The sequence below is a fragment of the Arachis duranensis genome, chromosome 1 (assembly GCF_000817695.3).
Source record: "Arachis duranensis cultivar V14167 chromosome 1, aradu.V14167.gnm2.J7QH, whole genome shotgun sequence".
In the NCBI taxonomy this organism is placed as follows: domain Eukaryota; kingdom Viridiplantae; phylum Streptophyta; class Magnoliopsida; order Fabales; family Fabaceae; genus Arachis; species Arachis duranensis.
Window position 1 is genome coordinate 37,631,854 of NC_029772.3, and position 19,178 is coordinate 37,651,031.

The following is a 19,178-nucleotide window of genomic DNA, read 5'->3' on the forward strand; positions in this document are numbered from 1 at the left end:
TTATGTGAAGAAGCTAGAGTGCCTCTGGAAGAATTTGAAGAAACTGACGTGGTCTCTATTGGAAAACCTCTCACCAGGGAAAGGTTGGAATTTGTCACCACAACCCAATTGGAAAGGCAACCTTTAGCAAGAAGAAAGAAAAGGAAAGAAGCAAGACAAGAAGAGGAGCCTCAAGAAATGGAAGAACTCCATTCCTTAAACATGAATCAACTCCAAGCCACCTTGGAAGGAATCTCTAGGCTATATTCACAAATTCAAAGAAGCCAAGAGGAACAAGCTCAGCAACAAAGGGACCTTTGGCAGTTGATGGATCAACAAAGAGGGGTTCAAGTTCAATGGATGAACCAACAAAATGAATACCAAACACACATGATGGAACTACAACAAGAACAATATGCCAAAATGCATGAAGCCATCAACAATTCAACTGCTAAATATGAAAAACCCATGGAGAAAGTAATACAAGAACAAGCTCAACTAAGGAAAGAGCAAGCTCAGCAAAGGGAGCTTCTCCATAGGTTGGATGCTAGACATGATACATTTCACAGAGAATTCAATGAAAGCAGAATGTTCAGGGAAGCCAGGCATAAGGACAGACTCGACTATGATATATGCACCTAAGAAAAGCTCAGTTACCTTTGTGGAGCACCTCCATTACTCAACCCACAGATCAAAAGTTTTAATAAAGCTCGCAAGATATTTGAAGAGCAGGAACTTGCAAGGGTGAGATTCAATGCTCAGAGGCTAAAGGAAACAATGATAAGCTCAGGAGTATGGCAAAGAGAAGAGGGGGACTCAACAACAAAACAACAAGGAGAATTGAGAAGGAAAAAGAAAGAAGATCCAAAGGGGGACTCAACAACAAAACAACAAGGAGAACTGAGAAAGAAAAAGAAAGAAGATCCAAAGGGCAAAGAAAAGCAAGGAGAATCGAGCAAAGAAAAAGGGACATGAAGACTAAAGGTGGTAAAGTTCCTTTGTTTTTCTTTATGCTTTATTAAATAAAGAAGATGTATGTCTGAAATATGGTATACCTTCTAGGTCGATCTCTTGTATGCATTTTCTTTTATGTTTCCTATTCCATGTATCACCACTCACAGGTTCGGAATAGTTGCTTGTCTTAAGTACTTTTACTTGTCAATGGAATAAAAGATGTAGTTTGAGCAAGAACAGAGAGAAATCTAGCTTAAAAAGAATCGTTCAAGAAATTCAAAAGAATGCTTGCTTATACAAGACTAGTCGGTTAAGGGCTACAAGACTTTAGAAGTTAAAAGCACAAATAACCTTGATAGCAAAGAAAACAAAGAACAAAGAATGAAAGGCTAGGCATCAATGACAAAATTTGGATATGTGTCTGTGGTGATTGGTGTTAAGAGACATACTTGGGCTAGTAAATCCGAGGGGTGCTTCATCACCCGATAACTTGAGTTAACTAACTCGGGATTATCGATTGAAAACTCACAATCAAGAGTAGCTCTATAACAGAACATTTAACAACCCAAAGAGGTGCTGGACACCACTATCCAAACAAAATTTCAATGTTATATGCCTGTGATTGAATGTGTTAAGGAGAAAGGCTTGAGTTAGTAAATCTTTAAGAGTGTCTCAACACTTAACAACTTAAACCAACTGGTTTGGGATTGTTGATTGAAAGCTTATGCTAAAGAGCTGCCTTAAGACAAGATTTCGAGCTCAATTAAAATAAAAGAAATATGAAAAAAAAAGAGAAGCAAAGAAAAGAATGGTTCAAGGATTATGTGCTAAGGTATAGAAAAAGAAGTCTAATGAAGTTAACCAATTTAGTATTGAAGCAAGCATTTTAATTGAAGAAGTTGGTTAGCCGTGTTCGTTTGCAATAAATTGATGGCTATACAAATGAGGATGACATGTTCAATGAAAGAATTCTTCTCTGGTAAAACATTCAAGTCTTGCATCTTAGATTCTTGTGACAAAGTCTTTTATCTTTTGCTTGAGGACAAGCAACACTTTAAGTTTGGTGTTGTGATGCATTTGCATATTTGCTATATTAGCTAGTTAGTTTAGTTGGTTTTAGCTTAGTTTCACTCATTTTCTCTAAATAAACAAGTATTTTTATGAGTTTTGTCTTCATGCATGAGAATACCAAAGACCATGTTAATTGTAGCCAAATTCATGCAAATGATTTAAGGAATACATAAATGAATGAGTATGAATGAATCTTATGAAATTGATTGCATGGATTGGTAAGACTTTGAAGCAATTTCCCTTGTTAATGATAGGTGATGAAACAATATGCACGTTGCCAACTTGGAGAAAGGGTGAGTGTTTGAAGGCAACGCCAAGCAGCCCTGGAGAGCACATTTGGGCGTTGCCAACTTGGAGAAAGGGTGAGTGTTTGAAGGCAACGCCAAGCAGCCCTGGAGAGCACATTTAGGCGTTGCCAACTTGGAGAAAGGGTGAGTGTTTGAAGGCAACGCCAGGCTACATTGGAGTGCACATTTGGGCATTGCCAACTTGGGCCAGGGAGGAGCTTCGAGGGCGTTGCCAACGTGGGGAGTATAGGCATTGTTCAAGGCAACGCTGAGCTAGAAGAATTTGCCCAGGGAAGAAGCTCGAGCACGTTGCCAACGTGCAGCTTCATTGGAGTGTTCTTTGGCAATGCAAACAAGCAAGGCTTGGCCCAGGAAGGGGAGACGTTGGCGTTGCCAACGCCAGGAACTAGAGGCGTGTTCCAAGGCAACGCAGCAAGCCTTGGATCTCCAACCACATTGCCAACGCCAGGAAACATAGGCGTGTTCAAGGACAACGCCAAGCAACAAGCATGGAGCCTTGAGGAAGGCTCGAGCACGTTGCCAATGCCAGCTTCCAAAGGCGTGTTTGGGGGCAACGTAGCAAGCAAAGCCAAGCTAGGATGCAGCCCTGGAGAAGCTCACTCGAGCACATTGCCAACTTGAGGATGTATTGGCGTGTCCAATGCCAACGCCAGGCAAGAAAACTGGCCCAGGGGAAGAAGCATGCACGTTGCCAATGCCAGCCTTCAAAGGCGTGTCCCAAGGCAACGTGACAAGCTATTTTGAGAAGAAAACCCTTCATTCGAGCACGTTGCCAACGCCAGCTTCTAGAGGCGTGTTCCAAGGCAACGTGACAAGCAAAGTTGAAGGCTAGAAAGTAGCCCTGGAGGGGAGCACGAGCACGTTGCCAACGTGCCAACAAGGGGGCGTGTTTGAGGACAACGCCAGCCCCATGTTTCAGCCTTGGGAGGCTTGGCACGTTGCCAACTTGAGAAGCAAGGGGCGTGTTCGGCAACAACTTGGCAGCCTGACCTTACCCTCTTTGAGGAAGCATAACTTGAGCTAGAAAAATCCAATTGAGATGATTCCAAGTGCATTAGAAAGAAGACACTCTGAGCTTTCCAATGATGTATGATAGTCCATATTGAAGCAGAGAATTGACACTCAAATTCTGGGCAACATTAAGCATGAAAGTAGAGTCAAGAAAAAAAAAGTTGTTAGCAACAACTTGGGCTAGCAACGCCCAAGTCTCAAAGCTCACTCCCAGGAAAACACAATGCACGTTGCCAACGTGCATTAAGGCTAGCGTTATTGGCAAAAACGCCAAGCCATTGGGCCAGGAGCATCATGAATGAACTCCTCCTTCCATGTCTAGCAACACTTCTTCCATTAAGCCAAGAATTCAACAAAGAGGAAGACCACATTGCTAGCCCAATTGAAGATCTTGAAGGAGTTTTAGGACTAATATAAATAGAGAAGGAGTTTGTACTCTGGGGGGACTTTTTTTGGACACTGAGATTTCTAGACTTTTAACACTTACTAGCACTTTTACTTGGGGAACTCTCTAGCATTTCCGGGAGGATACCCGGAGAGCTATTTTGGGTTCTTCTTGGAACTTTTCCTCTTCATTTTTGAGTTTTTAAGCATTTTCTTCTTCTTCTTCTTGATCCTTCTTGACACTTAGTTGAATTTTTCATTTATGGCAATTGTTGTTGAAATTGGAGCTATGATTCACTAAACCCCACTTTCATTAGGGGGAAGAGCTCTGCTTGTTTGAATGCATTGATACATCATCTTCTCCTTCTCAATTCAAGTGGTTAATCCAAGAGGAAATTCTTGTTCTTCAAAGATTCAACCACCATCGAGAGAGGGGTTAATCTATATGAAATATTTGGTGAATTTGAGAAATGAACCACATAGTTCAGTTTAGAGTTCATCCTTTCATAATCTCCTTAATCAATACACTTTGGTTGGTATGTGAGATGTAACCTCCCTAAGTTGAGATTCTGGAAATTGTGTGGCTTGGATTAGAAATTGAGCTTCATCTCTTCTCATGAACAATTAGATCACGAGAGTGGCAATTGGTTATGTTGAGAGAAATTGAATCACCAAGAGATTGGGATTCAATTACCCACTTGCCATGGATCTATACCCATGATTGAGAAGGACTTGACCTGATCCCTAATGATTCTCTCTATCATTAATTCTCATTTCTTTTGCTCTTAGTGTTTTAATACCCACTGCCCAATTCCCTTCTACACTCTTGCAATTTTTTATTCTTGTCATTTACATTCTGTTTCTCTATTTCTTTCTATTTACTCTTTTGCTCTTTAGAATTCAGCACTTTACTTTCTTGCAATTTACTTTCTTGTCATTTAATTCCTTGCAATTTCCTTTAAGCATTCAAAACTCATGAAATCAAAACCATGTTTGTTTGACTAAATCTATCATTTAACTAAAGTTGCTTAATCTACCAATCTCCGTGGGATCGACCTCACTCTTAGTGAGTCTTATTACTTGATACGATCCGGTATACTTGCCGGTTATACGTGAAATCTCATTTTTACGTATCAAATACTTACTTTTACTGGTGTATATTATGTACTCAAAGTAAAAAAAAAAATTAGTTTCTGTACCTTTACTTAACAAGTATGGGTTTAAGTCTGTATTTAAAGGAGACAAATTTATTTTGTCTAAGGATAGAGTACTTGTGGATAAAAAATATCTATGTGAGAATATGTTTAAATTAAATATTATAAATAATAATAATAATAATTCTGTTTATATTGCTGAGTCTTTTGATTTATGGCATAATCGTTTAGGATATGTTAATTTTCATAAATTAAATTTTATGATAAAATATGATCTTATTTCAAAATCAATTAAAAATTCAGATGTATATCCAACTTATATGTTAACCAAAATAACAAGACTTCCTTTTCAAAGAGTACAAAGAAATTCTAAGTTATTAGAATTAGTACATTCTGATGTATGTGATTTGCATGGTTGGCCTACTATAGGTGGAAAAAATATTTTGTAACTTTTATTGATGATTTTAGTAGATATTGTTATATATATTTGATGCATTCTAAATATGAAGTCTTGGATAAATTTAAAATTTTTAAAACCAAAGTTGAATTGCAACATGAAACCTTTATTAAATGCTTAAGGTTTGATCGTGGAGGAGAATATTATGATCCTAGTTATTTTGAGTCCACTGGTATTATTCATCAAACAACTACACCATATTCTGTACAACATAATGGTTTTGCTGAAGGAAAAAATAGGGTTCTGGAAGAAATGGTTAATGCCATGTTATTTAATTTTGGTCTAGCAAAAGATTATTAGAGTGAGGCTATGTTAACTACCTGTTATATTTTAAATAGAATTCCTAACAAAAAGAATAAAATAACTCCATATGTACTTTGGAAGAATAAAAAGCCTAATCTTAAATATTTTAAAGTTTGGAGTTGTAGAGTGATAAACCCCATGTTTAGGGTTTATCTTGTGCTTAATTTAGGGGATTTTATCACCTTTTACCCACATTTATTTAAGGAAATAGCATGGTTTTATGATTGTCTCCTAATTTGTATTTAAGTGTGAAAATATGCTTTTTATGCCCTTAATTGCTAATTTTGATTCACCTTTGATTCCACTAGATGCCTTGATATATTTATTAGTGAATTCAAATTGGAAAAGTTAGGGATGGATCAAAGGGATGGAGAGGAAAAGCATGCAAGTGGAGAACTCATGAAGAAACAAGGATTTGGGATGCTAAGATCGACGCGCACGCGTGGATTGTGGAGTTGCATGGCGACGCGTACGCGTATATGACGCGTACGCGTGGATAGGAAAGTGCCAAGCGACGCGTACGTGTATATGGCGCGTACGCGTCGATGCTCACACGTGACTCACTTAAAGGCGAAACACTAGGGGCGAATTCTGGGCTTTCCAGGCCCAGATCCAACTCATTTCTGAGACTATTTAAATCAGAATTCAAGGAGGAGTCAACACATTAGAATCACTTCACACATTAGGACATAGTTTAGTTAGAGAAGTAGTTAGAGTTAGTTTCTAGAGAGAGAAGCTCTCTCTTCTCTTTAGAATTAGGATTAGGTTTAGGTTAATCTTTTAGATCTAGATCTACTTCTTCTCTTGCTTCAATTTTCCTTTTGCTTTATGAATTCTCTTGTAGATCTACATTTCTTCTCAATGAAATTGGTAAGTTATTTGTTGTTTCATAATTGTTTTACATTTCTATTGTTGATCTCTTGCTTTTGTAGTTGTAGATTCCTCTAATTCTTGCAATTAATAATGTTTGCCTTTATTGCCTTCTATGTGTTTGTTAAAATATTTTAGTTATGAGTTAGATTTTGTTCCTCTTGGCTTAGGTAGAGTAATTAGTGACACTTGAGTTATCAAACTCTCTTGTTGATTGCTAATTGACTTGAATGCAACTAAACCTAGTCTTTCCTTAAGAGTTGGCTAGGACTTGTGGAATCAAGTTAATTCATCCACTTGACTCTCCTCCATAATTGGAGGTTAACTAAGTGGGAGCAATGAACATTTTTTTATCACAATTGATAAGGATAACTAGGATAGGACTTCTAGTTCTCATGCCTTGCCAAGAGCTTTCTTACCTGCTAGTTTATTTCCTTTGCCATTTATATTTCTTGTCTATTATCTCAAAATCCCAAACCTACTTTATAACCAATAGCAAACAAACTTTGTTGTAATTCCTAGGGAGAACGACCCGAGATTTGAATACTTCGGTTATTAATTTTAGGGGTTTGTACTTGTGACAACCGAATTTTTGTGTGAAAGGATTGTTGTTTGGTTTAGAAACTATACTTGCAACGAGGATTTATTTGTGAATTCTTTACCACACAAAAATCTAATCATCATAGAGCAATAGTAAAAGTTCTTGAACCTAAAAGAAAGAAATTTGGAGAAGGAGGTATAGAATGTATTTTCTTAGGAGATGCTGAGAATAGTAAAGCTTATAAATTTGTAGTTATTGAATCTAATGAATCATATTCTGTTAATACAATTATAGAACCAAGAGATGTAATTTTTTTAGAGGATAGATTTAATTCTAACTCCAAGATCTAAAAATAAAATTCACTTGAAAATAGAAGATAATGTAAAAAATAAACCCTTTGAAAATATTGAACCTAGAAAAAGTAAAAGAATCAGATAAGCAAAGACTTATCGACCATATTTCTTTATGTTCCTTGTGGAAGGAACAGGAGAATCAATAGATAGCATTGCACCTATATGCCTTCATATGGAAGGTGACCCTAAGACCTATGAAGAAGCTATAAGGTCTGAAGATTCAGATTTTTGGAAAGAAGTAATACAAGATGAAATGGACTCAATAATGAGAAATAACACTTAAAAATTAGTGGATCTCCCTCGTAGGTCAAAGGCCATTAGTTCTAAATTAATTTTCAAAAAGAAAATGAAAGTAGATGGAACTGTTGATAAGTTCAAAGCACGTTTAATTGCTAAGGGTTTGCACAAAAAGAAGGAATTGATTACTTTAATTTGATACATATGCACCAGCAGCAAGAATTGCTACAATTAGAGTGCTTATAGCACTTGTTTCAATTTTTAATTTTTTCATTCATCAAGTGGATGTTAAAACAACTTTCTTAAATGGTGAATTAGATGAAGACGTGTATATGAAGCAACCAAAAGGATTTATAGTTGCTGGTCAAGAAAATAAAATGTGCAAATTAACTAAGTCTTTATATGGACTGAATAAGCCCCTAAGTAATGGCATAAAAAATTTAATGAAATTATTGTTGCTAATGGATATAAAATAAATGAATCTGATAAATGTGTGTACAGTAAAGTTAAAAATGGTAAAAGTGTTATGATTTGTTTGTATGTTGATGATATGCTTATTTTTTGTACTGATTTAGAAGAGCTAGAAAAAACTAAACAATTTTTGGCTTGTAATTTTGATATGAAAGATATGAGAGTTACAGATATAATTTTAGGAATTAAAATTGTTAAAGATGGTCATAATTTAGGATTATCTCAATTTCATTATATAGAAAAATATTATAAAGATTTGATGAGTTTGAAGGATATTCAGTAAGTACTCCTTTTGATCCAAGTATCAAATTAGTACCCAATACAGGTTCGTCTGTTTCACAAATTGAGTATGCAAAAATAATTGGATGCTTAATGTATGATATGACCTGTACTAGACCAGATATAGCATATGTTATAGGTCACTTAACTCGGTATACAAGCAATTCAAGTAAAAACCATTGGCATGCTATCAGAAGAATATTAAAATATTTAAAAGAAACAATAAACTATAATTTGTTATATAGTAGTAAACTTTCTATTTTAGAAGGATTCACAGATGCCAGTTGGATAAGCTATATAGAAGATCATGCATCAACAAGTGGCTGGATTTTCACCCTTGGTTGAACTCCTTCTCAAGGCCCATGTCAGAAGTAATTGTGTCTCCATTTTAAAGAAGAAAAGTGATGGCACCTACGTCAAAAAGAGTAGGGTTGACCATGCTACATGGTAATTGAAGATTGTTAGTAGTCTCGCTCCAGAAGCATAGCATCACTCCTACCATCCAGTGATTTGTCGACGAGTAAAACTGAGGGAGTCTCATGAGTTCATAGATTCCTCGATAATGCTAGGAATCTTTTTTATATGGTTCCATTCTTTTGATCCAAGTGAGGAAACTCACTTTCTGGAAAATAATCATTGGATTATTGTGAAAGGGGCAAACATGGTCGACAAAAAGAGTAATGTACAGGTCATTTTTTATCAAAATATATTACCCTTTGTTGCAAGGGAAATAATAGAAGACACTTCAAGCTTGTTTTGGAGAATTTAGAGGACTTAAAAGACAATGAAGTTCATTCTTGATATAGAAAGGGAATAAAATTTTTTCATCATTGATGGTATTGACTAGGTCCTTAATAACCATATCAAAATTTCTTTGATAGGATTTTGAAGTTAGTCTTATCAGCAAACTCTTCAACCTTCTCTTTACCCTTGTCCTTTGTTGGAAATAGCTTAGGGGGAGTTGAAAAGGTTGTTTCCATAATGCATATGTGAAGATAAGTCAACAAAGAAAAATTCTAAAACCAAAATTTATTGAGAAGAACAAATAATTATACATGGTCATGAAAAATGGAAAATGGAAAGACAAATTTCTGCGTTTGCTTGTCCATCACTAAATAATTTCAAATTTTTTCATTAATTAATGGAAGAAAATCAAAGATTTGAAATCATTTTCTACTGTGGAGTAAATTGTGGCTAGTAATCATTATTGCAGGAGTAACAGTAAATAAAATAAAAGGGAAAAGAAAAGGAAAAGCATGGATGAACTTAGTAAGTGAATGTTAAAGACAAACTAGGAGAATGAAAAAAACTATGAAGGATGAAAGTTTGAAATCAAGAAGCAACAATGACAGCAATGGACGCTGATGGCAATAGTGGCGAAGACGATTAGCATAGATAGTACATATTGTTATTAGAGGAGATGAAGTTTGAAAATGAAAAGTTAGAAGAAGAAGTTGGAGTTTTTATAAGCATTCCTTGGAAGATAAAATGTGAAAGAGAGAGAGTGCACAAAAAGATTGATTCGACGTGGGGTGATAAGCGGATATTTTATATGCTTTTTGACATCATTTTCATATATTTTTTAGTATGTTTTGTTTAGTTTTTATTGAGTTTTTATAGGTTTTAGTGTTAAAATTCACATTTTTAGATTCTACTATGAGTTTTTGTATTTTTGTATAATTTCAGGTATTTTCTGGCTGGAATTAAGTAGCTGGAGCAGAAGTCTGATTCAGAGACAGAGAAAGCACTACAGATACTGTCCAAATCTGACCTCCTTGCACTCGAAAGAACCTATCTGAAGCTATAAAATTCTGAATAGAGCATTATCAAATGCTATGCAAAGCTAACTTTCAGAGCTTTCCAGCAATATATAATAGTCAATATTTTACTTCGGATTCAAAGGCTCAAAACTGGCGTCCAACGCCAGCTTCCTGCCCCTTTCCAGGCGTCCAGCGCTCAAAGAGCAGAGACCGGCGTCCAAACGCCCAAAGAGGATCCTCTAGCCAGCGTTCAATGCCCAAGGAGCCTCATAGCATGTGGATCTCATCAAAGCTCAGCCCAAACACTCATCAAGTGAGTCCCAGAAGTGAATTTTAGCACTAAATAGATTGTTTTACCCTTACTAGTCATGTGTTTAGTATTTAAAGTGTATTTTACATTCTCCTAAATGAGGACAACCATTATTTTAGAGTTTTACTTTGTATTTTATATCAGTATGAGTTTCTAAACCTCCTAAGTTGAAGGGAAGAGCCCTGCTGAGTCCTATGAATTAATAAAAGTATTACTGTTTCTTCTTCGATCCGTGTTTGTTTAATTCTAAGATGTATATTCGTACTTCAACGTGGTGGATAGGATGATCAGTGACAATCAGCTCTGTCCATCACATTAAGACGAACGTGCCTAACAAACACCCGCATCTACTTGGGTTCATGTGAATACTTCAGTTGAAAGCACGCACCACCAGCTGGAATCATACATCTCTCAGACGGCTAATCCACGACTTCGTTGGAGACTTCTCGAGACACCAATTCAGCTGATTTCGGGGAGATTAGGGTCTCTGTGTTAGAGGCTAGAATCCTATGATGCAGTATTCTCTGATCCGGAAGATCCAACATTGTCTGTGGCATTTTGAGTAAGATCATTAAAGAGAATGGACTGTACGCACTTCACCCTCAAGCAGAGATGGATCCACACTAACCCTGGGGTTCAGATCCGGAGGAGTATTGACGACCTCTCAATAAAGGCGCCAATCACTTACAGCCTGCCATTGAAGAGATCACTCACAAGCAAAGAAGACAGTAATGCCAAAGTTAATTCAGAAAGACAAAGCAACTCCAATCCTTAACCATATTCCTATCTCTGTTTATATATTAGACCTTTTTCATTCTATCAATCCAACAACCTTCTGATCTGCCTGACTAAGACCTGCAAGATAACCATAGCTTACTTCAATCCATAATCCTCATAGAATCGACCCTGACTCGCTCAGGTATTACTTGGACGACCCAGTGCACTTGCTAGTACAGCTGTACGAAAGTATGGGGATTCGTGTACCAAGTTTTTGGCGCCGTTGTCGGGGATTGTTGAGTTTCGACAAACTGACGGATTGTCTTACTCCCTAGATTAGGTAATTTATTTTATTTTTATTTTATTTGAGTCTTTTAATTTTTGTTTTCTTCTTTCTTATTTTTTTCGAAAATTTTAAAACATTTTTCAAGAAATATTTGTCTTTTCTGTGTTTAAACTTTGTTCCTGTTTTGAGTTTTACCTATTTTCTGTCTTTCAATTACAAAAATTTAAAAACTTTTTGAAAAAGTTTATTTTCAAGTATCTTTAGCTTTTTATTTGAGTCTCTTTATTTGTGTTCTTGTTGAGTCTCTTATTTTTTTATATTCTTCTTCTCTATTTTTCGAAAAAATAAAAAAGCTTTTCAAAAATATTTTTCTTTTCTTTGTTTAATCTTTGTTCTTGGTTTGAGTCTTTTTGTTTATGTTCTTGGTAAATTTTTTTTTCTTTGAGTCTTTGTTTTTGTCCTTATTACAATTTTCGATTTTTTGGTATCTTCCGTTAAAAAAATTTTAAAAAATAGTTTCTCTTTGGTTAATCTTGTGTGAAATCTTTAAGTTTGGTGTCTTCTTGTTGTTTTTCTTTAATTTTTCAAAAATTTATGTTTGGTTTTCTAAAAATTTTTAAGTTTGGTGTTCTTTATTTGTTTTTGTGTTCTTTAAATTTCTTGAGTCTTGTTCTTTGTGTTCTTGTTAGTATTCAAAGTGTTCTTGAGTCTTTTTTGTGTTTTGATCTTAAAATTTTTAAGTTTTGTGTCCCTTTGTATTTCCCTCCAAAATTTTCAAAAATTAGGGGTATTAGATCTAAAAATTTTAAACTTTGTGTCTTTTACTTGTTTTTCTCTTTCTTCATTAAATTCAAAAATAAAAAAAATCTTTTCTATTTTTATTTTTCATTAATTTTTGAAAATTTTAAATAAAATTTCAGATTTCAATTTTAAATTTTTATCTTATCTTATCTTAGTCTTCAAGTTTTCAAAAAAAAAATCAAATCTTTTCAAAAATAAAAATCTTATCTTTTTCAAAAATCTTATCATATCTTTTTCAAAAATTAAAAATCTTATATTTTTCAAATTTCAATTTTCAAAATTAAAACTTTTTTAAAATCAAATTTCAAATTTTATCTTTTTAAAATCTTTTTAAAATCACTTCAATCTCTTATCTTATCTTTTCTAACTTCCAAATTTTAAAATTCAATCTCTTTCAAATCTTTTTAAATTTCTTATCTTATCTTTTTCTAATTTCAAATTTCAATTTCAAATCTTTTCTTATCTTATCTTCTATCTTATTTTGAATTCAAATCTTTTCTTAATTAATTAACTATCTTCTCTCTCTTCTTTTTCAAAATTACCTAACTAACTCTTCTCTCTCTCAATTTTCAAAAACTCCCTCCTATTTCTCTCTTCTCTTTTTCGAAAATACGCTAACTAATTTTGAATTCTTTTTAAATTATTAACTTGATTTTCGAAAATAATTAATAAATAAAATAAAAATAAAAATATTTTGATTCTTATTTATCTCTTTTATTTTTACTTCTATTTATTCGAACTCTACTCTCTCTCATCTTCTATCTTCACTTTTATTTCTCTCTTCTTCTTCTCTCTTCACATCTAACTGGAAGCTCTTTGGTCCAAGTAGCACAAAAAGCTTTCTTCTTTTCTTATATATGACCAGGAATAGGGATAAAAAACCCCTCTTGACTCCTGATCCTGAACTTGAGAAGACTCTAAGGTGGCGTTTACAACAAGTTAAAGCACAACACTCCAGAATAGACCTTTCAGAAAGTTTAGAACAGGAAATAGAGGACATGGCCGAACCTCAAGAGGAGCCAAGAAAGGTCCTTGGTGACTTCACCATGCCTACTTCTGACTTATATGGTAGAAGCATCTCTATACTTGCCGTTGGAGCTAACAATTTTGAGCTTAGGCCTCAGTTAGTCTCTCTTCTACAGCAGAATTGCAAGTGTCATGGACTTCCAATGGAATATCCGCATCAGTTCTTTCCCTTTGCTGTAAGAGACAAAGCTAAGACGTGGTTAGATGCCCAACCTAGAGAGAGTTTTGACTCTTGGGAAAAGCTGGTTAATGCTTTTCTTGTTAAATTACTTCCCCCTCAGATAATGAGCAAAATTAGAGTGGATATTCAAACCTTCAAACAAAGAGAAGGTGAATCCCTCTACAAAGCTTGGAAAAGATACAAGCAACCAGTCAGGAGATGTCCTCTTGACATGCTCTCAGAATGGTCCATCATAGGCGTGTTCTATGATGGCTTGTCTGAGATGTCCAATATTATTGGACAGCTTTACAGGTGGATCAATCCACTTGAAGAAAACACCTGCAGAAGCTAGAGAGCTCATTGAGATGATTGCAAACAACTAATTCATGTACACCTCTGAGAGGAACCCTGTAAACCATGGAATCCCTCAGAAGAAAGAAGTTCATGAAGTTGAGACTTTGAATGTCATATTAGCTCAGAGCAAGATTTTGACCCAACAGGTCAACATGATCTCTCAGTATCTGACTGGGATGCAAGCTGCAGCTGGCAGTACTCAGGAAGCTTCTTCAGAAACAGAAGCTTATGATCCTGATCAACCCACCATAGAAGAGGTGAATTATATGGGATAACCCTATGGAAACACTTCCAATCCTTCATGGAGGAATTATCCTAACCTCTCATGGAAGGATCAATAGAAACCTCAGCAAAGTTTCAATAACAATCAAGGTGGAAGGAACCAGAATACGTTTAATAACAGACCACCATTTCCATCTTCTCAAGGGAACATGGAAACCTCTAAGCAGAGCCTTTCTGACTTAGTTACTCTGGTTTCCATCCTCTCTAAGACCACTCAAAATTTTATGATTGAAATAAGATCCTCCATTAAAAACTTGGAGGTGCAGGTTGGTCAACTAAGCAAGAGGATCCCTGAGACTCCTCCTGACGCCCTTCCCAGTAACACTGAAGTGAATCCAAGAGAAGAGTACAAGGCCATAACCATAGAGGTAGAGGCCGAAACTAAGGAGAATGGGGTGGCGTTGAACGCCAGTGAAAAAGCCCTCACTGGGCGTTCAACACCTATCCTGGCAGCAGAGCTTGCATTGAACGCCAGCCAGGGAGCACTGGCTGGGTGTTCAATGCCCAAACAGGCAGTCATCCCGGCGTTGAACGCCTAGTGAGGGATTTCTGGCATTGAACACCGGTGAGGAATCCCACTGGGCGTTCAACACCCAACTAGGAAGGCTTTTTGGCGCTGAACGCCAGTGAAGAACCCCTCACTGGGCATTCACACCTTACCATGCAGCCATTCTAGCGCTGAACACCAGTCAGGAACCCCTCACTGGGCATTCAACACCCACACACCCAGGGAAGCTGGCGTTAAACGCCTGCAAGGACATCCCTGCTGGGCATTCAACACCCAGAATGCTAAAAGGACTAGCATTTAACGCCAGTAAGGGTGCACAGCATGGGCGTTTAACGCCCAAAGAGCTCATAGAGCTGGCGTTAAACGCCAGTGATAGCACACCCTTTGAGTGCCTAAATCCCACTCAAGAACCCTCTTTCCCAGAACCTAAGGAAACTATAAAGACCATTGAGGTTCCCTTGCATGCACTTCTGCAGTGTATGAGTTCTGATGACTACTCATCCTCTGATGAGGATGAAGACACTAGAAAAGAGCAAGTTGCTCGGTACCTAGGAGCTCTTATGAAGTTAAATGCCAAGTTATTTGGCACAAGGTCAATGGAGGAAGAACCTCCATTGCTTACCAAAGAACTCCATGCTTTGGTTCAGTAGAGGCTACCTCAGAAGCTTTTAGATCCTGGACGGTTTTTGATCCCTTGCACTATAGGCACTATGAACTTTGACAAGGCTCTGTGTGACCTAGGGTCAAGTATCAACCTCACGCCACTCTCTGTAACGGAGAAGTTGGAAATTATTGAGGTACAAGCTGCACACATCTCATTAGAGATGGCAGACAAGACAATGAAAAAGCCATATGGCTTAGTAGAGGATGTCTTGGTAAAGGTTGAAAACCACTACATCCCTGCAAACTTCATTGTCTTGGACGTTGTGAAAGGGTGAGGATGTCTCTGTCATCCTTGGAAGATCTGTCCTAGCCATTGCCAATGCTATCATTGATGTGGCTAAGGGAGAACTGACCCTACAATTAGGGGAGGACCACATCTTATTCAAGATGCCTCATCCCAATTCTCCCTCTAAAAGAGAGATAACTGTACAACACCTAGTGTGCCAACCCTCTCTTTCAGTGTAGAGCTTTACAGAGCCCCCAAACATCAATTCTAAGTTTAGTGTTGGGATGCCATCAACAAGCTCTAAGTACAAAGGTACTAAGAAAAAAGTACCTATAGGCTGGAGGGACAAGAAAGTTCCAACTGAAGGCCTCTCACTTGGCATGAGAGTTGTCTTCACCAAAAAGTCAGTCTTGCCACACACAGTGAATAACATCCTATCTTTAGAGCATGTAGAGCTCATTCATGAGAAGACAGGAAGAAAAGTTCACTGCTAGGGTGAAAATCTGAGCCCATACTCACCTCCGTAAGGAGCTAACCGTCAAGCTAGTGACGTTAAAGGAGCGCTTGTTAGGAGGTAACCCAACCTTAATTATTTATTTCATTTTATTTTGTTTTTATTTTTCTTTTAGGGTCATGATCATATGCAGCAGTCAGAACAGAGACAGAATTCACAACAGTGAAAATAGAATACTCTGGATAGAGTGTTAAAGTAGAACGCCAGCCAGGGTATCCCTGCTGGGCGTTCAACACCCTTCATAGGCAGCATTGCTGGCATTGAACACCAGTGCAAGAGAGCAGAGAATATGGAATTCCCTAACCTCTCAGGACAAGTGGGTCCCACAGAAGCTCCACCTACCCTACCTTCTTCTACCCTATTCTTTCTCATTGTTCATATTTGCTCAAGGACGAGCAAAACTCTTAAGTTTGGTGTTGCAAAAGCTTTGCTTTTTGACTTCCACCACTCCTACGTATGGCACCAAAGACTGGTGAAACCTCAAAGAAGAAAAAAGGAAAGGCATTTGCCCCTACAAGAAGAGGATGGAGCAAACTAGAAAGCATGCACATGGGCCTATGCAACAGCCTTAACAAAGACAAATAAGTGACATTAAAGAGATCAAGCACTACATGGGATCCTCAAGGAGGAGCACTAGCCACTATCATCTAGCTGGATTCGTTCTCTTTTACTCCTTTCCTGTTATTTTTCTATTTTCTGTCTGTTTATTTATCTGTTCTCTTGTTCTAGTTGCATGATCATTTGCATTGATGTCTTAAAGTTGTAAAATGTCCCATATATCTTTCACCTTACTTAGAAGAAATTTTAATTCAAAAGAATTGAGAGATGCATGAATTTCAAGTTTAAAATAAGAGTAGTTCAATTATCTTGATGTGGTGGCATTGTTTTTGTTTTTTGAATGTATGATTAAACAGTGCATATTTGAAGTTGAAATTTTAGAATGTTGGATCTTGAAAGAATAAATAAAAAGGAAAGTATTATTGATAATCTGAAAAATCTGAAATTAATTCTTAAAGTAAGAAAAAGCAATAAAAAAAAGCTTGCATGCAAAAAAAAAGAATAGAAAAAGCAAGCAGAAAAAGCTAAAAGCTCTTTAAACCAAAAGGCAAGAGCGAAAAGCCAATAACCCTTTAAACCAAAAGGCAAGGGTAAAAGGATCCAAGGCTTTGAGCATCAGTGGATAAGAGGGCCTAAAGGAATAAAATCCTAGCCTAAGCGGCTCAACTAAGCTATCCCTAACCATGTGCTTGTGTCGTGAAGGTGTCAAGTGAAAAGCTTGAGACTGAGCGGTTAAAGTCATGATCCAAGGCAAAAAGAGTGTGCTTAAGAACTCTGGACACATCTATCTGGGGACTCTAGTAAAGCTGAGTCACAATCTGAAAAGGTTTACCCAGTTAAAGTGTCTGTGCCATGAATGTATTCGGTGGTAATACTGGAAAACAGAGTGCTTAGGGTCACGACCAAGACTCTGAAAGCTGTGTTCAAGAATCAAAAAGAACTTAACTAGGAGAATAATAATATCATCAAGATTCTAAGTTCCTAAAGATGCCAACCATTCTAAGTTTTAATGGATAGTGAGATGCCAAAACTATTCAGAAGTAAAAAGCTATTAAGTCCCGCTCATCTAACTGTAATTAAGCTTTATTGAAAACTTAGAAATTTATTGTATCTCAATTTTTTTGTCCTACTGTGTTTTTAGTTGCTTGGGGACAAGCAACGGTTTAAGTTTAGTGTTGTGATGAGCGGATATTTTATACGCTTTTTGACATCATTTTCATATAGTTTTTAGTATGTTTTGTTTAGTTTTTATTGAGTTTTTATAGGATTTAGTGTTAAAATTCACATTTTTAGATTCTAATATGAGTTTTTGTATTTTTGTACAATTTCTAGTATTTTCTGGCTAAAATTGAGGAGTTGGAGCAGAAGTCTGATTCAGAGACAGAGAAAGCACTGTAGATGCTGTCCGATCCGGATCTGACCTCCTTGCATTTGGAAGAGCTTTTCTAGAGCTACAGAAGTTTAAATGGATCATTCTCAATGAATATGGAAAGCTAACTTCTAGAGCTTTCCAGAAATGTATAATAGTCCATACTTTGCTTCAGATTAAAAGGTCAAAAACTGGCATCCAACGCCAGCTTCCTGCCCCCTTCTAGGCGTCCAGCATCCATAGAGCAGAGACCGGCATCCAAACGCCCAAAGAGGATCCCCTAGCCAGCGTTCAATGCCCAAAGAGCCTCATAGCATGTGAATCTCATCAAAACTCAGCCCAAACACTCACCAAGTGGGGCTAGAAGTGGATTTTAGTACTAAATAGACTGTTTTACCCTTACTAGTTATCTGTTTAGTATTTAAAGTGTATTTTACATTCTCCTAAAGGAGTACAACCATTATTTTCGAGTTTTACTTTGTATTTTACATCAGTAAGTTTCTAAACCTCCTAGGTTGAGGGAAGGAGCCCTGCTGAGTCCTATGAATTAATAAAAGTATTACTGTTTCTTCTTCGATCCGTGTTTGATTAATTCTAAGATGTATATTCATACTTCAACGTGGTGGATAGGATGATCAGTGACAATCAGTTCTGTTCATCACATTAAAATTAATGTGCCTAACAAACACCCGCGTCTACTTGGATTCGTGTGAATACTTCAGTGGAAAGCATGCACCACATCCTAGCAGTTACCAAACTTGTAACTGGTGGGAATAGTTACTTTCAAGGTACACAAGGGTCAACACATGAAAAATTTTAATTGGTTGAAGAGTGACAAACCCCATTTGTAGGGTTTATCTTGTATTAATTTTAGGGGATTTTATCACCTTTCACCCACATTTATTCAATAAAATAGCATGGTTTTGTATATTCTCCTTTAATTGTGCTTAAGAGTGAAAACATGCTTTTTAGGACTCAAAATAGATAAATTTAATTCACCTTGACTCTATTAGATGCCTTGATATGTTTGTTAAGTGATTTAAGGTTTAGGAGGCAAAGATTGGATCAAGGGAATGAGGAAAAAGCATGTAAAGTTGGAGAACTCATGAAGAAATGATGGAACCAAAAAGCTGTCAAGCCTGACCTCTTCGCACTTAATTGACCATAACTTGAGCTACAGAGGTCCAAATGATGCCGTTCTAGTTGGGTTAGAAAGCTAACATCTGGGGCTTCAAAACTATATAAGATTTGCCATAGTTGCATCGCGCATAG